The sequence below is a fragment of the Crotalus tigris genome, unplaced genomic scaffold (assembly GCF_016545835.1).
Source record: "Crotalus tigris isolate CLP2741 ecotype Arizona unplaced genomic scaffold, ASM1654583v1 scf7180000024514.4999324561:1519799, whole genome shotgun sequence".
In the NCBI taxonomy this organism is placed as follows: Eukaryota; Metazoa; Chordata; class Lepidosauria; order Squamata; family Viperidae; genus Crotalus; species Crotalus tigris.
This window is the reverse complement of record NW_024100687.1, coordinates 1,256,360-1,282,200: the sequence shown is the minus strand read 5'-3', so window position 1 is coordinate 1,282,200 and position 25,841 is coordinate 1,256,360. Positions and strand designations below refer to the sequence as shown.

Genomic DNA, 25,841 nt, shown 5'->3' with positions numbered 1-25,841 from the left:
CTATTCTGCTATCTCCAGGCACTGCCACGTCCACTATCCAGACTTTTTTGTCTTTCTTATCGACAATTGTTAAGTCTGGGGTGTTATGTTGCAGGTGCTTGTCTGTTTGAATTCTGAAGTCCCAGAGCAGTTTAATTTTATCATTTTCTATGACTTTCTCTATTTTATGATCCCACCAGTTTTTGCTTACAGGCAAATGATTTTTTTGCAGATCTTCCAATGCACCATTGTTGCTACTTTGTCATGCCGCTGCTTGTAATCAGTCTGTGCAATCTTCTTGCAACAGCTTACCAAGTGGTCCACTGTTTCTTCAGCTTCTTTGCATAGGCGGCACTTACTGTCTGTTGCTGTCTTCTCAATTTTGACTTTGTATGCATTTGTCCTTAAGGCTTGGTCTTGTGCAGCCAGAATTAGTCCCTCGGTCTCTTTCTTCAATTTTCCTGCTCTTAGCCATTGCCAGGTTTTATTATTATCTGCTTTCCCAGCTATTTTTTTCATGTATTGGCCATGTAGTGCTTTGTCTTCCCATGCCTCTATTCTGTTCTTCATTTGGTCTTTCTTGTAGGCCAGTTTGGTCTCTCCAGTAGTTAGTAAGCCTTCCTGATATACTAATTTCAGTGCATCTTCATCATTGTTCTTCAGATATTCTTCCAAAGCCATTTTTTCTTCTTCAACCATCTGATGTACTTGTAGCATTCCACGCCCACCTATTTGCCTTGGTAGATAAAGTCTATCAATGTCACTGCGTGGATGAAGGGCATGATTCATTGTCATTATTTTTCTGGTCTGCCTATCCATTGCTTTTAGTTCTGCTTGAGTCCAGTCCACTATTCCAGCTGTGTACCTAATGACTGGGATTGCCCAGGTGTTGATTGCCTTTATGGTATTTCCTCCATTGAGTTTGGATTTTAAGATCTTCTTCACTCTCTTGATGTATTCACCTCTAATCTTTTTCTTGACTTCAGTGTGCTTGATGTTGTCAGCTTGAAGGATACCCAAGTATTTGTAGTACTCTTCCTCATCCAGACTCTTAATGTTATTTTCGTGGGGCATCTTGATTCCTTCAGTTTTCACTATTTTTCCTTGTTTGATAGTAAGTGTGGCACATTTGTCCAAGCCAAACTCCATTACAATATCTTGGCTATATATACGGACAGTGTTGAGCAGCGATTCTATTTCAGATGATGTTTTTCCATACAGCTTCAGATCATCCATATAAAGGAGGTGGGATAGTCTGGCAGATGTTTTTGATGTTTGATAGCCATGTCCTGAGTTATTCAGTATTGTTGACAGAGGAAACAGTGCAATAACAAATAGTAATGGTGATAATGAATCTCCTTGAAATATTCCTCTCTTGATATTAACCTCTCCCAGCTTCTCACCATTGATCTGCAACTGTGTCTTCCATTGTGCCATCGATCTTTGTACAAATTTTCTGATGTTTCTACTGACTCCTGTTATTTCTAGGCACTTTATTATCCAATCATGTGGCAGAGAGTCAAATGCCTTTTTGTAGTCAATCCATGCACATTCAGGTTGGTCTTCCTTCTCTTGCAGTTTTCCAAGATCATTTTGTCTATTAGGAGTTGATCTTTTGTTCCTCTGCTATTGGGGCGGTTTCCTTTCTGCTCAGGTGGAAAGAGATTGTTTTCAACTAGATGCTGTTGTACTGCATCAGCTACCACACCAGTTAGTAATTTGAAAGTTGTTGGTAAGCAGGTAATTGGCCTGTAGTTACCTGGTGTTGCCCCTTTTGCTGGATTTTTCATTATTAGGTAGGTTTTCCCAGTTGTTAGCCACTTTTCAATTTCTCCTCCTTGTAGTATATTGTTGAACTGTTTGGCAATGAGTGGGTGTATAACAGTTAGATGTTTCAACCAAAACCCATGCAGTTCATCTTCACCTGGTGCTGACCAATTTTTGATTTTCTTTGCTCTTTTTTCTACCATTTTTGTTGTTATTACTAGTTCTTTCATTTCAACTTCTGTTTTATTTGCATCCACCTCTTTTAACCAAGCCGCATCCTTGTTGTATTTCTTTGGGTTATCCCATATCTGCTTCCAGAACTGCACTGTTTCTTCCTTGTCAGGTACTGACTGATTCCTTGCAGTTTCTCCATTGATGGATTGGTAGAAACGTTTCTGATTGGATTGAATTGGAGGTTCTGCCTATAGTTTGCAATTCGAGCTTCATATCTACTGATTTTCCTGGCTATAGCTGTTATTTGTTGCTTTATTATTTCCAGTGCTTCCTTGATCTTCCTTGTTTCTAAGTGTATTTCTTGATTAGGTATTCTTTGGTCTTCTTGTTCTTCAGCTTCTTTTTCTTTCATCTGTTCTAGCTTGCTTGCATGTGATCTTAACTTCTGATCTTATTTTCTAGTCTAACCTTCCATTTTTCTGGTGCACTGTTTGTTTGTTTTTCTTCTTTGTTGATTTTGCATCCCAGGTATTCTGTTATAACTGCAGCTGTGCTGTACATTATTTGGTTTGTTTCTTGCAATGAATTGGTGCTTATACTTGATATTGCAATATTTGCATCTTTTAATGCTTGTGCTAGCTGTTTCTTTGGAACAAGCTTCAATGCAGGTAGCCTTATTCTGTTGTTTTTTATTATTATTATTATTATTATTATTATTATTATTATTATTATTATTATTATTTTGCCTTTGGAAATTATGGGTGCCCCAACACTGGAGGCTTTTAAGAAGAGACTGGACAGCCATCTATCAGAAATTGTATAGGTCTCCTGAGAGAGCAGGGGGTTGGCCTAGATGACCTCCAAGGTCCCTTCCAACTCTATTACTGTTATTGTTCACATTTGTTGGTTGGAACACCAAGTCCTTTTTGGCAGGAAGTCCTCAGTACAGGTCATTTTTGACTTACAATCGGTCACTTAGCAACTTTTCAAAGCTACAACCTACTTGAAAAAGAGAACTTACGACACAAATCTGATGTTCCAATGAACCCCCCCCCCTCACCTGATGGCACTTTGGGTGCTTGACTCCATGGCCACATTTTCAGCCATTTGCAGAAAGATGTGGTCATGTGACCATGTTTTATGATGATTTAGCTGAAAACCAGCAGTCAGTTCTGCTTTTTTGGTAAAACTGTGCCCATAGCGAATATTGGGTTTGCACCTACAACTGCCATGTTTGCTTAACAACTGGTGTAATAATAGTAGTAAAGTTGGAAGGGACCTTGGAGGTCATCTAGTCCAACCCCCTGCTCGGGCAGGAAACCCTACGCTATTTCGGACAAATGGCTGTCCAGTCTCTTCTTAAAAACTTCCAGTGTTGGAGCATTTACTGCTTCTGGAGGCAAGCTGTTCCACTGATTAATTGTTCTCACTGTCAGGAAGTTTCTCCTTAGTTCTAGGTTGCTTCTCTCCTTGATTAGTTTCCACCCGTTGCTTCTTGTCCTGCCTTCAGGTGCTTTGGAAAATAGCTTAATTCCCTCTTCTTTATGGCAGCCCCTGAGATATTGGAATACTGCTATCATGTCCCCCCTTGTCCTTCTCTTCGTTAAACTAGACATACCCAATTCTAGCAACCGTTCCTTATATGTTTTAGCCTCCAGTCCCCTAATCATCTTTGTTGCTCTTCTCTGTACTCTTTCTAGAGTCTCAACATCTTTTTTACATCGTGGTGACCAAAACTGGATGCAGTATTCCAAGTGTGGCCTTACCAAGGCATTGAAGAGTGGTATTAATACTTCACGTGATCTTGATTCTATCCCTCTGTTAATGCAGCCTAGCACTGTGTTGGCCTTTTTGGCAGCTGCAGCACACTGCTGGCTCATATTTAAGTGATTGTCTACTAGGACTCCGAGGTCCCTCTCACAGTTACTACTATTGAGCATGGTGCCACCTATGCTGTACTTGTGCATTTGGTTTTTCTTGCCTAAATGTAGAACCTTGCTTTTTTCACCATTGAATTTCATTTTGTTAGTTAGTGCCCAGTGTTCAAGTCTGTCCAGATCCTTCTGTATCTGAAGCCTGTCTTCTGGAGTGTTGGCTATTCCTGCCAGCTTGGTGTCATCTGCAAATTTGATGAGTTCCCCATCTATCCCTTCATCCAAATCGTTGATGAAGATGTTGAAGAGTACTGGGCCCAGAACAGAGCCCTGGGGCACCCCACTACACACTTCCCTCCATATAGATGCAGTTCCATTGAGAACCACTCGCTGAGTACGGCCGGTCAGCCAGCTACGGATCCATCTGGTGGTGGTTCTGTCTACCCCACATTTTTCTATCTTGTCAAGTAGTAGGTTGTGATCTACTTTATCAAATGCCTTACTGAAGTCCAAGTAAATTATGTCCACAGCATTCCTCTGATCCACTAATTTTGTCACTTGGTCAAAGAATGCAATAAGATTTGTCTGGCATGATCTATTTTTGACAAACCCATGTTGGCTTTTAGTAATGACTTTGTTTGCCTCTAGGTGTTCGTTGATTCGTTGTTTGATTATCTTTTCCAGGATCTTCCCAGGTATTGAGGTCAGGCTGATAGGTCTGTAATTTCCTGGATCCATTTTTTTTCCTTTTTTGAGGATGGGAACTACATCAGCTCTTTTCCAGTCCTCTGGTAGTTCCCCTGTGTTCCAGGATCTTTGAAAAATATAGTTCAGTGGCTCCGATATCACATCTGCCAGTTCCTTGAGAACTCTGGGGTGTAATCCATCTGGTCCTGGCGATTTGAACTCATCTAGGCTGGACAGGTGCTCACTAACGATTTTCTTGCCTATCTTAACTTGTGTTTCTGTTTTGTTTTTTGTGGCACTATTTTTGATAGGTTGGTCTGTTTTTTCCCTTTGTGTAAAGACAGATGCAAAAAATGAGTTAAATAGTTCTGCTTTCTCCCTGTTGCTTGTCACCTTCTTGCCACTTCCACCCACTAATGGACCAATCATTTCCTTCACTTTTTTCTTGTTTTTTACATGTTGAAAGAAGCTTTTTTTTGTTATTTTTGACTTTGGTCGCAAGCCTCAGTTCATTTTGAGCCTTGGCTTTCTTCACTTCATCTTTGCAGGCTCGGGCTATTTGCTGATATTCTGACTTAGTTATGTTCCCCTCTTTCCACTTTCTATACTTGTCCTTTTTATCTTTCAATTTGTCAGAGAGTTCTTTATGCAGCCATGCTGGTTTCTTTTGAGAGCTGTTATTTTTCCTCTTTGTTGGTATTGTGCTAGACTGTGCTTTTATTATCTCATTTTTCAAAATTTCCCAAGCTTCTTGAGTTGTTTTCCCCTTGAGGATTCTCATCCATGGAATCCTTCCCAAGCCCTCTCTAAGTTTATTGAAATTAGCTCTCTTGAAGTCCAAGACTCTAGTTTGACTGTGTTCTATTGGTTGTGCTTCTATAATGTTGAATTCTAATATTGCATGATCACTTCCTCCCAGGGTTCCTATGGCTCCAACACCGTCTATCATTTCATCTCTGTTAGTGAGAATTAGATCCAAAATGGCTAATCCCCTAGTTCCATTCTCTACTTTTTGGGAGACAAAGTTGTCTGCTAGGTTTGCCAGGAACCTGTTTGATCTTCCACTTGGTGCGGAGTTTGTCTCCCAGTTGATGTCAGGGTAGTTAAAGTCCCCCATTACTATTGTGATGTGCTTCCTACATACCTTAGTTAGCTGACTAGCAAAAAGTTCATCTATTTCCTCTGTTTGGTTGGGTGGTCTGTAGTATACACCTATGGCAATGTCATTTCCCCCCCCTTTTATATTGACCCAAATGCATTCAAGACAGTTTTTATCATTGTTGTACTCTATTTCTGTGAAGATGTAGTTATTTCTTATATAGAGAGCAACTCCACCTCCTCTTTTATTTGGTCTGTTTCTTTTAAATAATTTAAATCCCTCTAGCTGTGTGTTCCATGTGTGAGTTTCATCCCACCATGTTTCCGTAATGGCAACAATATCGTATCTGCCCTCATTAACCTGAATTTCTAGTTCACCCTGTTTGCTGTTCATACTTTGTGCATTGGTGTATAAACATTTGAGTCCTTTGTGGGTGGCCCTGTGTTTCCTTTCTACATAACCTGTGTGGTGCCTGAGTTCCCCTATTGTCTTACCACCTATTTGGTTAGTGCACTTTATATGGCACTCGCTATTAGAGGCTTCATTTTGATTGGTAGCAAGGTTGGTATTCTTGTCCACACACACATCTGTGCTACATGCACTGATAGCCCTATAGTTTTTAAATTGCCGGGGACAGGGTTGTTCCGTATCAATTAACTCCCTGTCCCCGCTGTTTAGTTTAAATTTCCCTCCAGAGGAAATTTAAACTAAATTTAAACTGACACAAAAAGCGTTGTAAAATTGGGTCAGTCATGTGTGACAGTTAGCAGACTTGTTTTATGACCATCATGACCTATGACCATAATGGGCAGGCTTTCCATTGTAGGACTACTTGTATATTTGAGGACTAAGTGCCCAATCCAATATTGTGATTCATCTGGAACTGTATACTCTGTACTTGCAGATGCAGTTCTATCCTCCAGCATATCATCTGATTCCTTGCAGTTGCTGCTTGAGGTAACTGCCCAGAACTGGGAAGTAGGAAGTAGGCTGAAAACCATTGGGTGAAATTTGCAGAGAAAACAGCTACCATTACACTTCGAAGAAATGTCCAAACAAACCTGTTTAAACTACTTGGGGAGAAAAGGGTTTCTCTGCTGGATGTATTTAAGATGGATTGTTTTCAATCAAGACCAGCTCTGTTAGCTTTTGCATTGTAGTATAGGTATAGCACTAAGTCAGCAATTCTCAGTGTGTGATGTGGGTAACTCTGCAGAGCCCCAAGTTCCTTTCAGTGGGCCTGCAAAGTCAAATATATACTATTGAACTTCTTGCATCTGTCTGATTGTTCGTAAATTTCAGTTGGGTAAAACAATGCCTCATAAGGCAACAATTTTTGAATCAACATGCTTCAAATGGACTAACTTAAATAATGTAGCCAAAATCTGGAACTCATGACTCCTGTGGCATTGAAATATGGCAAAGTGATGGCTTTATGGTCATGTGGTTTTCATTTCCAACACTCCCTGACAGCTTCCTATCATGAAAGTCAATGGGGAAGCCAGCAGGAAGTCAGAAGTCCCTTCCTCTCTGCCTTTTTGCCTGTCTATTGTTATTCTGTTTCTCTGTTTAGATAAATAAATATCTCTGAAACGATGACCCAACAGATCTCAGATTGTCTAATGGATATATCATTTCTCCGTTTTCATTTTTAATAATACAGTACATGAATTAATACAACACATAAAGCAGAGCTCTTTCAGGTCTTCACTTTTAAGAAGATAAAGGGGCCCTGAGACCAAAATGTTTGAGAACCACTTCAGCAACAAAAATGATGGTTTAGGTAGCCTTCAAAGTTTCCTTCCAGTTCTACCATTCTATGATTCTAATGCATAGGCCACAATAGCAGACATTCTTGCTACCGAAAGCTAAGATACTTTCCTATCTCTATGTACTCAAACTCTGGCAGCTAAACAATCTCAAGAAACTTCCAGTACAGTTGGTTTTACAGTTGCTCTTGTACGTATTTTATGACGATTACTTCCCTTTCAACCGCCATGATGCTCTTCCAGAAACTTGGGAGAACAAGAGGAGCTATTCAAGGGTTCTGCCATTCCTACAGAATCTTTTCCAAACATTAGGCACACAGAAAAATAGAATCATTGCCAAAGCACAGTCTCCATGAATGTTCCATGAGTAGATGTGTTTGGATAAGAGCAAATCATTCTCAGTGATGTCCATGGCTTGGCAGGGTTTGGTAAAAGTGGAGAAATTGGCATGGTATATAATATGTCTCCTACCAACCTTTTAGAGTCATGATAGTGCAGTAGTTAAGAGTGCAGTATTGCAGACTAACTCACTGCTTACTGCCAAGAGTTTGAATATGATCGGCTCAAGGTTGACTCAGCTTCCATTCTTCCAAGGTTGGTACAATGAGGACCCAGATTATTGGGTGCAATATGCTGACTCTGTAAACTGCTTAGAGAGTGTTGTAAAGCACTATGAAGCAGTATATAATTCTAAGTGCTATTATTATTATATGTTCTATAGCCAGAAGAAATGAGAAGAGTCCAGCTGGAACAGATCAAACACTTTTTTAGTCCAGAATCCTCTTTCTAGAGCAGTCAACCAGATATTTCTGAGAAGTCTACATGGAAGATTTGAAGCAATTGCCCTCCCTTCACTTGTCTCTCAGCAATTAGTATTCAAAGGTGCTTTTGACAACCTTGAAATTTTGCCTGGAGGTATTGTTCCCAGATGCAGCACCAAGGAAAGGTTGATTGTTGCCTACATTAATGTTGCAACTCAAGCAGGTTTTTATGCATTCTTTTATGAGTACCTTAGAGAAAAGGGATGCAAAACATTGGGGCCCATTTGTGGCCCACCAGTTTTCCATTTTCAATTCCTGGATTCTTTGATACTGGAAACACATTTGAGCCTTGGAACTGGGGGGGGGGGCAGGAGTAGGAAGATTTTCAGTAACTAAATTGGTATCTTAAATTTTGTAGAGGAAAGAAAAGTATTTGTTTCACTTTGAGAGCGGGCAACTAAACTTCATTTTTGATGTGTGCCATTGTGCCCACAGTAAAAAAATGACAATAAAGGTTATCTTATCTTATCTAAAAGGCAAGGTGGCAGGAAGAATGTATGTTAAGATATGCAGTTGTTATTGTTTCTATGTACAGGCAGTCCTTGTTTAGTGGACACAATTGGGACTAACAATTCTGTCGCTAAGCACTGTGATCACCAAGTGGAAAATCATATGACTGTGACATTTTATGATGTCATTAAGCAAAACACTTTGTGGGCCTGACTTGTGATTTAACTTCCATATTCTCCATTAACTCTGCTTGTTGGAAGCCGGTTGTTGGAAGCACATAAATGTCAATCATGTGACCACAGGAGGCTGCAATAGTTGCAATGGATTGGTGGCAATGGTGTTTTTCATATATATAGTTGTAACTTCAAATAGTTGTTAAAAAGGCAGTTGGCAAACAAGGATTACCTGTATTCTTACTGTTGCTATTAATAGCATTATTATATTTATTTCATACAATTATGAAATAATTGGACATATATAGGACCTGCTTTATATGCCGCAATTGCTGTCTTGGAATAAAACCCATTTAAACTATGGTAAGTAGTTGAAGCAATCCATTGGATGGATGCTTTGGCTTGCCTCAAACACTTAGCTCCATGGACTAAATATATATGTGAGGGGTGTCCAACCTTTGCAACTTTAAGACCCGTAAACTTCAACTCTCAGAGTTCCCCAGCCAGTCATGCTGGCTGCAGAATTCTGGGAGTTGAAGTTCACAAGTTTTAAAGTTCCCAGGTTGGACACCCCTGATATAAATCAATCAAGAATGAAAATCATAGTGATGCAGGAGGCAGTTGAAAGATGGATAGTCATGTAAACGTTTCCCCAGTCCAAAGCCCTTCAGAGATTAAAAGGATTCTGTTTATTTAACTACTTTGATCAGTCTGCATCACGAATTCTATTCTGGATGAAAATGAAAGAACTTTAGTCCTTTAACTTCTATCTCATCTGTTCTCATCACCATAATATCTGGAGACCTGTTACTGTATGTGCATTAGGGATGGAAGTATTGGACTCAATGTCCTGTATCTGATAAGTCAAGCTCCTTAGGGAGGATTTGCAAGCAATACAGTGGACTACGTCTTTTCCACACAGAAGGCCCACATTTGAAACCTAACAGTTTCAGTAGGACTGGGAAATGGCCTCGAATGGAGATTTTGGAGAGCTACTGTCCTCTGGCCTGTGAATAAAGTCACCTTCAGGTTGACCTCAGCTTCTGAGGATGTCTACATGGAGACATCCATGTAGTTTTCTTGGCAGCAATGCAGACATGATTTCCCATTCCCTTCTCAGGATGGTTTTTATATTCCTTCTCCACCTGGAATAGCCCTGGAATTTCTGAGTAGTCCCCCCCCATTCAAATAGTAACTCAAGTGAGCATGTTTAGCTTCAAGATCAATAGAGGCCAGCAAGCACTGTGGACCTATGCTTTGACCTGGAACAAAGTAGCTGTTTCTCAGTGGCATCCATGTGGCGTATATGGGCCACCAGATTTTTTTTTATGCCAATGAAGCTCCTCATGTTAACACCACTGAAAATTTTAAAATATCTTACTTCATGCTAGGGGTAGATAATCTCTTCAGATTTTTCTACCCAAAGAGGAGTGTATTAAATCTCCAATCCATCTCAAACATGTCTACAGGTAGTCCTCATCTTACAACAGTTCATTTAATGACAGTTCAAAGTTACAACAGTCCTGAAAAAGATGACTTGTGACCATTTTTCACACTTACAACCACTATGTCATGGTTCTGACAGATGAAATTCTTCAAAGAACTTCAAGGCATTGTTTACCTTAAAGAATCTTTATTCGAGTAGCATAGCATCGGCAGGTACATAGGCAAAGCCAAAATCTGAATTCCCCTCCCCTGAGCACATAGTATCAAAGCACAATTTTCTCCTCTAATTAATAGCCATAAATCACATTCTCCAATTAGTTTGAAATGCAGGCTTTACCTCCAGTTCTTCAATCGGCCATTCTTATTTCAAAAAACCTTGGTTCTCACACTAGTTACAATCTTGTTGTGTCTAACTAAACTCCCATGCACATTCCTCCTCCTCTCCCCCCCCCGCCAGTATCATCTAATTCAAACTCTAATTCTAAGAGTAAAACATAAGAAGGAAAATGGCTGTATCTCCATATGTTGCCAAAGCAAGAACCAACAATGTTAGCAGCATTGACACACTGCAGCATTCCCAATGATCACATGATCAAAATTCAAATGCTTGGCAACTGGTTCATATTTATGATGGTGGCAGTATCCCAGGATCATGTGATTCCCTTTTGCAACCTTCCCACAAGCGAAGTCAATGGGGAAGCCAGATTCGCTTAACAACTGCGTTACTAACCTAACAACCGCAGTAATTTATTTAGTAACTGTGGCTAGAAAGGTCATAAAATGGAGCAAAACTCACTTAACAAATGTCTCACTTAGGAACAGATATTTTGGGCTCAATTGTAGTTATAAGACAAGGACTACCTGTACTAAACTTAAACATTCTCTCCTAGCCAATCAAGATGGATCCAAATCCAATTTCTGGTCTTCATAATGATAATTTTAAGCCACTGTCTTACTCACTTCATGGGCTGGACCACTTCTCAATGAGTAGAAAGGGTTTCCATCCTTAGTATGGAGTGAGAAATTTCCATCATCGGACCTTCAGAATCAGAAACAGAAGAGAGCTGGAAGGGACCTTGGAGGTCTTCTAGTCCACCCCCTGCTCTAGCAGGAGACCCTATATTATTTCAGACAAGTGGTTGCCCAGACTCTTCTTAAAAACCTCCAGTGATGAAGCACCCACAAGGTCTGAAGGCAAGCTGTTCCACTGGTTAATTGTCCTCACTGTTAGGAAGTTTCTCCTTAATTCCAGGTTGCTTCTCTCCTTGATTAGTTTCCATCCATTGTTTCTTGTCTTGCCTTCTGGTGCTTTGGAAAATAAATGGACCCCCTTCTCTTTGTGGCAGCCTCTCAAATACTAAAATACTGTATACCCCCTAGTCCTTCTTTTCTCTAGACTGGCCATTCCCAAATCCTGCAGCCATTCTTCATATCTTTTAGTCTCCAGGCTTTTAATCATCTTAGTTGCTCTTCTTTGTACTTTTTCCAAAGTCTCAACATCTTTTTTGTAAAGTGGTGACCAAAACTGGATGTAGTGTTCCAGGTCTGGCCTTACTAAGGCTTTATAAAGTGGTACTAATACTTCATGTGATTTTGATTCTATATGCTTCTGTTTATACAACCCAGGATTGTATTAGCTTTTTTGGCTGCTGTCACACACTACTGGCTCATGTTTAAGTGATCGTCCACTAGGACTCTCACAGTTACTGTTTTTCAGCCAGGTTTGGGTAGCAGTGGGTAGTGATCGTGGGTAGTGCTAGCCTCAATCAGACCATTTGGTGATTTTATGGTAAGGTGTATTGCCCAAATCCAGAAACTGAGCAAATTGAGCATCTGGCTAGTTTTGAATGAAATTAGCCCTGGGGATCTGAACGGATCTCTAGCATGTGATCTAACTGAGCCACAAAGAGAGGCAATTGGACACATCTCTTTACCACATTTTACATTCTAAGTACAGGTAGTCTTCGACATACTGTAATTGAGCCCAACATTTCTGTGATCATTTCTGAAGGCAAGGTGTTCCACTGGTTAATTGTCCTCACTGTTAGGAAGTTTCTCCTTAATTCCAGGTTGCCTTTCTTCTTAGAAAGAGAACCTTAGGAAGAACCTTTTTGGATAAAGTCTACCTTGTATGTCTAAAGTTCAATATTGGTGGCCAATGGAGCTTGGTAAGCCTACAAGCAGGACCACACGTGTCCCATAGCATCTTCTGTTTCACCAGACATGGCATTAAGAAACACTCTGCAGAGGGCAGTACTGTAAGGGGCATGAAGTTTAAAAATTTGAAAAGAGAGCAAACAGGTTTTCCCAAAACTGTGATTTTGGTGGTTGGCTGATCTGCCCGGTGCTTAAAAATGATTAAAGCTTCTCCTTTCTCTCAACGCCCATTTGCTGGCAGGCAGGTAAGGTCAGGCGGAATGAGCTTCAACGTCTCTGTCTGCTGAGAAGGGCTAGGCAGGTTTTTTCAGGTTCCTTGGCGTCGTAGGAGACTCCGCCATGAGATAAGACCGCATTTATGTCTGCAGGCTTAGTGGGCGAGTGGGGGGGGGAGGGAAAAAAGGGAAGCCAATAATTCTGTAGCTTTGAGATAGGATAGATATTAGGAGTTATGTCTCAGATAGTTTCTCAACAGGGCTACCAGAGGCATCCACCAGCAATTTTAATTATGTGATAAATGTGAAATATTTATGTGTGCACATTTCCTTATCATTAGATCAATGGGAACTACTGCTGCGCTCCCACACCTCTGCTCCAAAATTTAGCATACAATCCTGCATCAGTTGTAAGATGCCCTTCAACTTTTCATAGATAATGGACAGAGGGACAGTGGTCAAAGAGAACCATTAAGGACACTGTGAAATGGTGTTGCTTATTCTGCGCAGGACCCATCTCACTTTTTACTCACTATGTCACATTGGCGATACATTTGCTTTTAGGCAGAGTCCTGCAAGGATCCAAAATCCCCACCCCCAATGTCTTGACTTATTTCATATTAGAGCAACTTTCCCCAGAATTGAGTAGCCTCCAGATGTTTGGACTTCAGGTCCCAGACTTCTTCAGTCAGCCTGATGGTTGCTGAGAATTTTGGGAATTTAAATCTATATGTATTGAAGATTCCCTAATGCAGCAAAACTATAATAGGAAAGAAAACTAACAGAATTTGGTGACATGTGTAAGATGTACTCATCTTTTCATTAGCTTCCAGTCTAGCCCTCTTTATTCATGAATGCATATGCAGTGAGAAATTGGTGGTCATCAAGATGGCCCAAGATCCTTGTTTCTGCCCTAGAAGCTCTACATTTCAAGGAAGGAAGGAAGCTCTACATTTCAAGGTCTGACCTCAGTGAACAACTGAAAACAATCCTCCACAGCACTGTAAGATGTTCTAGCTCAGGGGTCTTCAAACTGGGCCCTTTTATGACGTGGGCTTCAACTCCCAGAATTCCTCAGCCAAGCACGCTGGCTGAGGAATTATGGGAGTTGAAGCCCACAAGTCATGAAAGGGCCAAGTTTGAAGACCCCTGTTCTAGCTTAACTGAAGGGCATTATTTCTCTGAAAGAGAGTCAGAGAACAGCCTTGTATTAAGCTGCCTTCTTCTGCTGGCATCTCCTTGGTAAAAAGAAAGAAGAACTGTTTTCCTTCCTTTGCTCTCCCCTTCTTCTCCTGCCCACAAGGGCAAGAGAAGCAAAATGAAAGAATGGATTGGATCTCTTCTCTCCCCCCCCACCCTCCCCTCCACTCCAGGGATGTCAAAAGATTCAGGAAAAGAAAGGGGAAGGAGAGAAGCAATGGAGGATGGGTCCTGTGGTGCAAGTCTTCCTATTCCCCCCCCCCAACTCTATGGGTTCAGAGAACTGACAGCAAAAGACCCGGGGATCTGCAGCCATAACTGGCACCAAAGAAAGATTTCTTTCTTTTCCTCTGAGTTCTTGGCCTGGTCAGAAGCCCCCCTAGGCTTCAGGCTGAAGTTGACAAAAGTGTGGAGTGCAGTTATTACTTCTTTTATGGTGGCTGTTGAAAAAAAAAGTTCATTATAGGCAGTGCTATATATATATATATATATATATATATATATATATATATATATATATATATATATATTAACATAAAAATTGAGGAACGTAGTCTCCTGGGTGTATACATATTCAAAAGATAAAAACGAGCACCAGGAGGTAAAACAATTAAATGTTTAATAAATAAATAACCTAGCTTTCGATGGCTGTATTGCTGCCATCATTGTCAGGGTGTTAAAAGCCAGAGGGTGGGGGAGCTCGTTTATAAGCACAAACGCGCCTGCACACGGCTCATAGACCTCGTTATGGGGCCCAGTCGATTGATCCTTTCATCACTCATGTCAGAAGTATTTCTGAGTTCTAAGTTCTTGCAGCTGATTACTTCTCTGTTGCGTGCGGCTCCTAGGCTGGGAGGCGAGCATTCCATGTCACTACGCACTAGAGTAACATGTGTAACTGCAGACCGATCCTGCGAAGAAATCCCAGATCTGGCTATCTTCCTCCCCCTTGTCTGACGTGTCACTCTCAGGGGGCATGCTACCCCATGCGTGCTCCCATCTTCCCCTATAGCCCCCAACCCGCCGCCCTTCCGTGCGTGGGATGCACAGCAGTTCGTTGCGATCTCCGTTCCTGTTAGTTTGGCGTCCAATTCAACTCTCCCTTTGGAGGAAATTCCAACTGCGGTCTTCGTGCGTGCGCCTTCACGTTTCCACCGTACTACTTGGGAACTCCACACAACGATTAATAGAGTTACAGTCTGAGAACCAAGCCTCTTTGAGGAGTCTGCCGCTCTTGGAGGCATCACTAGAGCGGCAGACTCCTCAAAGAGGCTTGGTTCTCAGACTGTAACTCTATTAATCGATGTGTGGAGTTACATCCTGCACACCAGGTCATGAAAACCTGGGAGGCACGCATTTGTTCCAGACGGAGGAAGCACCCCACTGTTTGCAATCTCAATTGTTCCAACGAAGAGATAGACAACGAGCTAAGGACGATCCTACCATCCGGAGTGCCCCCGGCTATTAGCAATTCCTGCGCGCACCCATTGATGAATGAAGAATTTGTTGACAACAGCAACCCACCCCCTAGTGCCCTGGATGCCCCGAACACTCCTCCCCTTCCCCCTCCCTCTCCTCGATATTGCGTCCGACCTACTGACTGCAACCACCCCATTAAGGGTCCCATCACGCGTTCCCAAGTAGTACGGTGGAAACGTGAAGGCGCACGCACGAAGACTGCAGTTGGAATTTCCTCCAAAGGGAGAGTTGAATCGGACGCCAAACTAACAGGAACGGAGATCGCAACGAACTGCTGTGCATCCCACGCACGGAAGGGCGGCGGGTTGGGGGCTATAGGGGAAGATGGGAGCACGCATGGGGTAGCATGCCCCCTGAGAGTGACACGTCAGACAAGGGGGAGGAAGATAGCCAGATCTGGGATTTCTTCGCAGGATCGGTCTGCAGTTACACATGTTACTCTAGTGCGTAGTGACATGGAATGCTCGCCTCCCAGCCTAGGAGCCGCACGCAACAGAGAAGTAATCAGCTGCAAGAATTTAGAACTCAGAAATACTTCTGACATGAGTGATGAAAGGATCAATCTACTGGGCCCCATAACGAGGTCTATGAGCCGTGTGCAGGCGCGTTTGTGCTTATAAATGAGCTCCCCCACCCTCTGGCTTTTAACACCCTGACAATGATGGCAGCAATATAGCCATCGAAAGCTAGGTTATTTATTTATTAAACATTTAATTGTTTTACCTCCTGGTGCTCGTTTTTATCTTTTGAATATATATATATATATATATATATATATATATATATATATATATATATATATATATATATATATATATGTTTTCTGAGGTTTTCGCGGGTATTTTGTATGTAGGTCTTTGGTTGTTCGGGTTTTCTCCCACGTAAAATTGGAAGTGTCTTGGCGACGTTTCGACGAAGTCCCATTCGTCATCTTCAGGCTGGTGCTTTCAGCTTCGTGCCTCGAGCAGCAATGTGTGGTCTTAGCTGTTTCTTCCTTTTAACTGCCAGTGGGGGTATGAACTGATTGGGTGGGAGCTTGGCTGTGTTCTGATTGGGTGGAGGTGTGTTCTGATTGGTTAGGGGCGTGGCTGTGCTCTGATTGGCTGGGGGGTTGGCTGTGCTCTGATTGGCTGTGCTCTGATTGGCTGGGGGAGTGTTCTGTTTGGTTGTGCTCAGGTTAGTCTGAGTTGCAGAGGGATTCAAGATTTTGGGCTGCCCTGCCATTCCTTGGCTTCGCGTTCGTGGTCGTGCTTCCTCTTCATGGAGGTTGTCAGTTTGCTTCATGTATGGATTGGGGGGGTTTAAAGTGGCTAATGATGCAGCTGTGGTCTGGCTTCTGGTTTGTGGTCGTGCCTCATAGTCAGTGTGGCTTTGGGTTTGTTTTTTGCGTGGATGTTTGGTGGTGACATCCTGTGTGGTTTTTGTGAGTGTGGGTCTGGTATCATTTTTTGTGTTAGGGAGTCGTTTGTCAATGAGGGCGGGTTTCCAAATGGCTGGTAGGCGGGAGGTATCATCTCGCTTGTTCATGCTGTGTGGGCGTTTTTCTATCTCGATGGCTTCTCTGATTATTCTGTTATTAAAATGTTCACTTTTGGCAATGGTTCTGGTATTTTTAAAGTCAATTTCATGTCCTGTAGCTTTAAGGTGTTGGACCAGGGAAGATGTTGGTTCCTCTTTTTTGACTGAGTTCTTATGTTCTTCAATGCGTGCACTTATTCTTCTGTTGGTTTGTCCGATGTATGTGGTGGGACAAGTGGTGCATGGGATTTCGTATACTCCTTGATTTTCTAATTCAATTTTATCTTTGGGGTTTCTAAGGATGGTGGATATTTTTCTGTTTGTGCAGAATGCTGTTTTGATGTTGTGTTTATGGAGGATCTTACTGATTCTGTCTGTGATGCCTTTTATGTATGGGAGGATGGCTTTGCCGTTTTCTTGTTCTTTGTCTTGGATTTTAGTGGGGGTTTCTTTTTGGATTAGGTTTGTAATCTTATTTCTATGGAATCCATTGGATGTTAGTACATTGGTGAGAGTGTGTAGTTCGGGTTTTAGGTGTTGTTCGTCAGCTAAGCGTTTTGTTCTGGAGATGAGTGGCTTGGCTACAGAGTTGATCTGTGCTGGGTGGTGGTGTGAGAGAGCGTGCAGATAGCGGTTTGTGTGTGTTTTCTTCTGGTAGATGGTGTGTCCTAGGGAGCCATTGGATTTCTTGTAGACTAAGACATCCAGGAAGGGAAGTTGGTTGTTAGCTTCTGTTTCCATGGTGAACTGTATTTTGGGGTGTAGGCTGTTGAGGTGTGTGAGGAAGTTGTCCAGTTTTTCTTTCCCATGTGGCCAGATTATGAAGGTGTCGTCTACGTATCTGAGCCAGAGTTTGGGTTTGTGATCCGATTTTTCTAGAGCTTGGGTTTCAAAGTGTTCCATGTAGAGGTTTGCAATGACAGGTGAGAGGGGTGATCCCATGGGTGCTCCTTCTGTTTGTTTGTATTTTTGTCCATTATAGATGAAGTAGTGTTGGATAGGCAGTGGTTGGTCAGATCTAAGATGTGTTTGGGGGGGTTATATTTGTTTTGAATAGCTGTCAAGGCTTCTTTGATAGGCACTTGGGTGAAGAGGGATATGACATCGAAGCTCACTAGTAGGTCGCTGGGCTGTAAGTTTTGTTTCTTTATAATCTCTATAAACTGAATGAGTTTTTTACCGTGTGAGGTGAGGGATTCCTGCATAGGGCTGAGTTGTTTGGCGAGAAATTTGGGGGGCTAGGTTTTGTAGAGGTGAGCCTATGGAGCTGACTATAGTCTGAGTGGGGTTCCTTCCTTATGTATCTTGGGGAGACCATAGAGTTTGGGGCATCTGGATGATTTCTCTCTGGGAATGATTCTTTGCTGGATCTCTTCGCTAATGGGGGAGGCTTTTATTTTGGATCTGGTGGTTTTTTCCATCTGTGTTTAGGGGTTTGTATGTAGAGTCTTGGAGTAGGTTGGTTAATTTGGTTTGGTAGTCAGATGTGTTCATAACCACCGTGGCGTTGCCCTTGTCTGCTGGTAGGATTATTATGCGGGTGTCTTCTTTAAGGTTACGTAGTGCTGTCTGTTCCTCTTTGGGTAAGTTGCTTTTGGGTGGCTTGCTGGTGCAGAGGATGTTGGTGATTTCGAGTCTGATTCTGTTGGCGTCGTCGGGGTTGATTTTGGTCAGCTGGTTTCAACTCCACATATAATGGTTTCAGTGGGGATGTGTTTGGGAGCGACTGCAAAGTTGAATCCTTTGGAAAGGACATTGGTTTCGGCTTTGGTGAGGATCCTATCTGAGATGTTATGCACTGTTTGCTTCATGTGTGGCTGTGAGGGAGGAGGAGTTTGTTTCTGGCGTTCTTGTAGACTACAAGAACGCCAGAAACAAACCCCTCCTCCCTCACAGCCACACATGAAGCAAACAGTGCATAACATCTCAGATAGGATCCTCACCAAAGCCGAAACCAATGTCCTTTCCAAAGGATTCAACTTTGCAGTCGCTCCCAAACACATCCCCACTGAAACCATTATATGTGGAGTTGAAACCAGCCTGACCAAAATCAAACCCGACGACGCCAACAGAATCAGACTCGAAATCACCAACATCCTCTGCACCAGCAAGCCACCCCAAAGCAACTTACCCAAAGAGGAACAGACAGCACTACGTAACCTTAAAGAAGACACCAGCATAATAATCCTACCAGCAGACAAGGGCAACGCCACGGTGGTTATGAACACTTCTGACTACCAAACCAAATTAACCAACCTACTCCAAGACTCCACATACAAACCCCTAAATACAGATCCCACCACCTACCTGGAAAAAACCACCAGATCCAAAATAAAAGCCTCCACCATTAGCGAAGAGATCCAGCAAAGAATCATTCCCAGAGAGAAATCATCCAGATGCCCCAAACTCTATGGTCTCCCCAAGATACATAAGGAAGGACCCCCACTCAGACCTATAGTCAGCTCCATAGGCTCACCTCTACAAAACCTAGCCAAATTTCTCGCCAAACAACTACAGCCCTATGCAGAATCCATCACCTCACACGTAAAAAACTCATTCCAGTTTATAGAGATCATAAAGAAACAAAACTTACAGCCCAGCGACCTACTAGTGAGCTTCGATGTCATATCCCTCTTCACCCAAGTGCCTATCAAAGAAGCCTTGACAGCTATCCAAAACAAATATAATCCCCCCAAACACATCTTAGATCTGACCAACCACTGCCTATCCAACACATACTTCATCTATAATGGACAAAAATACAAACAAACAGAAGGAGCACCCATGGGATCACCCCTCTCACCTGTCATTGCCAACCTCTACATGGAACACTTTGAAACCCAAGCTCTAGAAAAATCGGATCACAAACCCAAACTCTGGCTCAGATACGTAGACGACACCTTCATAATCTGGCCACATGGGAAAGAAAAACTGGACAACTTCCTCACACACCTCAACAGCCTACACCCCAAAATACAGTTCACCATGGAAACAGAAACTAACAACCAACTTCCCTTCCTGGATGTCTTAGTCTACAAGAAATCCAATGGCTCCCTAGGACACACCATCTACCAGAAGAAAACACACACAAACCGCTATCTGCACGCTCTCTCACACCACCACCCAGCACAGATCAACTCTGTAGCCAAGACACTCATCTCCAGAACAAAACGCTTAGCTGACGAACAACACCTAAAACCCGAACTACACACTCTCACCAATGTACTAACATCCAATGGATTCCATAGAAATAAGATTACAAACCTAATCCAAAAAGAAACCCCCACTAAAATCCAAGACAAAGAACAAGAAAACGGCAAAGCCATCCTCCCATACATAAAAGGCATCACAGACAGAATCAGTAAGATCCTCCATAAACACAACATCAAAACAGCATTCTGCACAAACAGAAAAATATCCACCATCCTTAGAAACCCCAAAGATAAAATTGAATTAGAAAATCAAGGAGTATACGAAATCCCATGCACCACTTGTCCCACCACATACATTGGACAAACCAACAGAAGAATAAGTGCACGCATTGAAGAACATAAGAACTCAGTCAAAAAAGAGGAACCAACATCTTCCCTGGTCCAACACCTTAAAGCTACAGGACATGAAATTGACTTTAAAAATACCAGAACCATTGCCAAAAGTGAACATTTTAATAACAGAATAATCAGAGAAGCCATCGAGATAGAAAAACGCCCACACAGCATGAACAAGCGAGATGATACCTCCCGCCTACCAGCCATTTGGAAACCCGCCCTTATTGACAAACGACTCCCTAACACAAAAAATGATACCAGACCCACACTCACAAAAACCACACAGGATGTCACCACCAAACATCCACGCAAAAAACAAACCCAAAGCCACACTGACTATGAGGCACGACCACAAACCAGAAGCCAGACCACAGCTGCATCATTAGCCACTTTAAACCCCCCCAATCCATACATGAAGCAAACTGACACCCTCCATGAAGAGGAAGCACGACCACGAACACGAAGCCAAGGAATAGCAGGGCAGCCCAAAATCTTGAATCCCTCTGCAACTCAGACTAACCTGAGCACAACCAAACAGAACACTCCCCCAGCCAATCAGAGCACAGCCAATCAGACACAGCCAACCCCCCAGCCAATCAGAGCACAGCCAAGCCCCTAACCAATCAAAACACACCTCCACCCAATCAGAACACAGCCAAGCTCCCACCCAATCAGTTCATACCTCCACTGGCAGTCAAAAGGAAGAAACAGCCAAGACCACACACTGCAGCTCGAGGCACGAAGCTGAAAGCACCAGCCTGAAGATGACGAATGGGACTTCGTCGAAACGTCGCCAAGACACTTCCAATTTTACGTGGGAGAAAACCCGAACAACCAAAGACCTATATATATATATATATCTATATATATATATATATATATATATATATATATATATATATTTTCGCGGGTGTTTGTATGTAGGTCTTTGGTTGTTCGGGTTTTCTCCCGCGTAAAATTGGAAGTGTCTTGGCGACGTTTCGACGAAGCCCCATTCGTCATCTTCAGGCTGGTGCTTTCAGCTTCGTGCTCCTTCTTTCTTGTAATAGTTCCTATTCCATTCGGGGAACCAGTCAGTGATTCCTGCCGTCCTCTAAGCGGGGCGGCAGATACTCTCCGGGGTGATTGTTTCAGCACCCCATCTAATTGGCATCCAATAGTCACCCCCTCTTCTTTCGTCGCTCGAAACGCTGCTGTCCGGGGATGTATGATTGTTCCTGAGGCAGGGAGCTTACAAGCGCTCTCCTCCCATGCAACTGCAGGGGGCATGGCTTTCCTCGAATGCAGTGAATAGGGAGGCGGGTTGAACCGGCATGTCGTCGTCCTTCTGTCTTGTGGCAATTCTGCTGCTCTATACGGGTGCGAGTGCATTCCAGATTGGTGGTGGGTGAGGAAGTCCCCAGTAATGGGGGCTTCCATACAAGTGGGGGGAGTGTTCAGGCCAACGGGGGTGAGGTCTCTAAGGTTGTTGGGTTGCCTCATACACGGAAAGTGCGTATCCATCCTTAAGGTCGGGAGGGTCTCTGTTATTCTCACGAGTATCAGTTCTCTGATGTGAGGGGATGGGACTACAATTATTGGGTCGTCCATTCCATAGTGATCGAGTATGAACTTCCCACACTCTTAAAGCTAAATGCGTAGGGCGTAGATCAATGTGGCAGTTGATGGATCCTTCACACGAAAGCCAGGCCTCCTTTAATAGCCTGCCACTCTTCGTGGTGTCATTAGCTATGGATGTCGAAAGGGTGGAGGAGGGAAGAGATCCATCTGTGCAGAAGGTTTCAAGGGAGGGGGGGGGAAGCAACTTGGTGATGATGATCACACACTGGATTGTAGAAAGACCGTATGCCCTCTTGAGTCACAGATGCAGAGAGGTGGGAAAATGAAAGCTAGTACGCATGTAGATGGAGGGAATGAGGACAAACTGAATAATTGTGTAGCAATTGACACAGGTGCAGCGATTGGCTGGTTGGGACCTGTTACGTGGTCCAAAAGTCGAGCGCAGGTGCTGGTATATCAAAGCCAGATAACGTTTTCCCACTTTGATGAGAAATAATGTGGTTATATTAAAATTATAGTCATCAAACCTCAAACTTTGTCTATACACATCTTTTAAGAATACAGAGTTCGTGTACATCACTCTTTTTTTTTATCCTTCTTTTCGCACTTTTTTATTTTAACACTGTGCAATTGGACAGCTCTTACCCTTGAAAGTTGATGATCTTCTGAGTATTTCAGAATACTCAGAATCTGGGACAGATTTTCCAGGTTCAGGTATGTTGTCTTTGGGTTGCTCTCTGTATCCCTTACTAATAAGGTCTCACTTAAATAATATTGGGACATTCTTTTGCTAATTTGTTCTCATTTTCATTTAATCTATCAAACTGCACCAGTTTTATTCATTTTATAGCCACTTTCTCCAATCAAATGTGCTCATTACAATTCCCATAACCAACATTTGATAATATACCACTTTGGATGCTTATCCAAAATAATCTTATTATGGGTGAAAATTTGTCCTATACCTCAGTGGTCTCCAACCTTTCCAGCTCAGCGGAGCAGTGGAGGCAGTGGCAGTGGTGGCAGGGGAGAGAGGTGATGGCTTTGTATGCGCAGGCATGAGTGCCACTTTCACAAATGCAGCATTGCGCATGCATGCACTCACCCACTACTTACACAGCCCAGTTCCAAATGGGCTGCGTCCTGGTACTGGGTTGCAGCCTGGGGATTAGGGACCCTTACTATATCTGACATGCACAAACATACAAGATTTTAAAAGTTGGGTTTATCACTTCCACCAGAAAAATATCTCTCTGTGAGCCTTTCAAGATTGACACAGACTTTTGTTGTTAGTTGCGAAGTCGTGTCCGACCCATCACAACCCCATGGACAATGTTCCTCCAGGCCTTCTTGTCCTCTACCATCTCCTGGAGTCCATTTAAGCTCATGCCTACTGCTTCAGTGACTCCATCCAGCCACCTCATTCTCTGTCATCCCCTTCTTCTATTGCCCTCAATCTTTCCCAGCATTAGGCTCTTCTCCTTCTCATTAGGTGGCCAAAGTACTTGAGTTTCAACTTCAGGATCTGGCTTTCTAAAGAGCAGTCAGGATTGATCTCCTCCAGGACTGACCGGTTTGAGTGCCTTGCAGTCCAAGGGACTCGCAGAAGTCTTCTCCAGCACCATAGTTCAAAGACACAGACTAGGAAACCACACAAGCCAATATTATTTTTAGTATAAGTTTATGGTAACCATCTTGTAAGTCTGAATGTGTTTCCTCTCCCTTTATCTTCATGAGAATTAGGGTGGTGTCTGTCTGAGACATTTTCTCGGGTTACAGTTCTGGCCCAGACTCAGATTTTTTTTATCTGACCATTATTTTGGTTGCGGCATGACCTTCTATTACTCAGGATTATTCCTTCTGTCCATTACACCATCACTCTCCAAAGCAAGCAAGGGCATGTCAGTAGAGAAAGAATTCTACTATATGAAAGAACTCTACTACGAGTTGTGCTGAAAGTAAATCTGTGTGTCCCATTCAGTGAACAAAATCCTACTTTCAAAATCCTGGTTAAAGACAAAACCTGGAATGAAAAAAAGCACCTGAGACCTTCGGGAATGAAAGTTGTGGGGAAACATTGGCAGTTAATGTTTTAAAAGAGAGCTTATATGAGGCAATTTGCATGTTAAAAGCCCCCATCAGTGCTCGCTTCGGCAGCACATATACTAAAATTGGAACGATACAGAGAAGATTAGCATGGCCCCTGCGCAAGGATGACATGCAAATTCGTGAAGCGTTCCATATTTTTTCATTTGGGGGATTCCTGGACAGGCAATTCAAGGGGTTTCTAAAGGGGTGAATTTTGACAATATTTCCTATAAAGAGTTGCTCATTTGGTCAGGTATAGATTGGCAATTAAAGTCTTTTGATTTGTTAAGGCAAGAAAATATTTTACAATCATGGTTTCAATATTTACAAATAATGGAGAGATGGAGGGTAGATAAGGTGGGAATTACTTTAACAGATGAAAACTTGGTAATTCAGATTAAAGATCAGAAATTTGCTCATATCAAAAGAATTTATAATGAGTTGATAAAATTGGATTCAGAAACAGAGTTAGTAAAAGATTGTATGATCAAATGGGCCCAGAATATACAGGAACCAATCTTAATGGATTCTTGGGAGATAATCTGGGTTAGAAATGTTAAATTTACTCAAGCACAAAATTTGAGGGAAAATTTTTATAAAATGTTTTATAGATGGCATTTGGATCCTAAAAAGTTATCTTGTATGTATCCGAATTTGCAACCCAAATGTTGGAGATGTGGTTCCTTGGATGCAACTTATTTTCATGTTTTGTGGACTTGCAAAAATATTAAAGCTTTTTGGATTATGATTTGGTGGAACATTCAAAAGGTTTTTAAAAGGAAAATTAAATTTACTCCCCAATTATTTATTTTGGGTATTTTTGTGGATTTTGATGTTAAAGAAACTATTTTAATGCTGAATTTAATAACAGCAGCAAGACTATTGGTGGGTCAGTATTGGAAAAAAGATTCTCTGCCTTCTTTGGAAGAATGGGTATTCAAGGTTTCTAACTTAGCAGAAATGGCTAAAATTTCTGCTTACTTAAAGGACCATTCACAAAAGAGATATGTTTCTGTATGGAGAAGATGGATAGGATATATTCAGAAGAAGTATGGAACAACAAAGTTTCATTTATTTTATGAATAATGGATTTTTATTAAATTACGAATTCAAGTTTGCAGAGAGTTAAGGGTTATTAGGATTCCGGTTATTGTATAAGTAGTAAATTTAAGTTGACTATGTTTAGTTTTCTTTTTTTTCTTTTCTTCTTTTTTTTGTAACCCTGTATTGAGCTCTGGGAAGTCAGGGGGGGGGGGAAGGGAGTGGGGGGAGGGGGAAGGGGAGAGTATGGGTAGTATGTTCAATAGTTCAGATTTTGGTGATAGAGGATTGCTCGGGCATTTTCCCTCAGACTGCATCCGATTGAGAAGAAGAGGAGAGGGATAAGTAAGTAGAAAGATGGAGGAGAGAGGGAGGGGAGGAGAGGAGGAGGTAGAAGGAAGGGGGAAGTGAAGAGATGAGAGGGGGATGCGGTCTGGGGGAAAATGGGTGAGCAATGTCGGAATTTGTGTGTTGTATTTTAACTTCTTATGTATCTGAATTTTTTTTCTTATGATTGTAATGAAAATAAAATAATAAAAATTAAAAGCCCCCATCAGATAAATCTATTTGTCAAAGAATGAAAAGAGGGTGATTTGCATTTAAAAAAAGCTTCTTAGGCAATTTACATTAACAGTTAATTATAGGAAGCTGTATAGAAACCTCCCTATGTTTTTGAGATACTGCAAACATAAATGGTGTTCAACATTAAAGAAAAAGTCCATTAAAAAAAGAACTGGTTTAGAATATTGCCTCATTGGTGTTGATTTTTAACATTTCAAGGATGGGCAGTTTTTAG

General features: G+C 42.1%; 1 non-coding gene across 1 annotated transcript; it reads left to right on the top strand.

Moving 5' to 3' along the window:
• The first annotated feature begins 24,057 nt into the window (after positions 1–24,057).
• Positions 24,058–24,164, top strand: LOC120303987. The gene has a single exon (XR_005555571.1). It is a non-coding gene; the product is annotated as a U6 spliceosomal RNA (small nuclear RNA).
• The last annotated feature ends 1,677 nt before the right edge of the window (positions 24,165–25,841 follow it).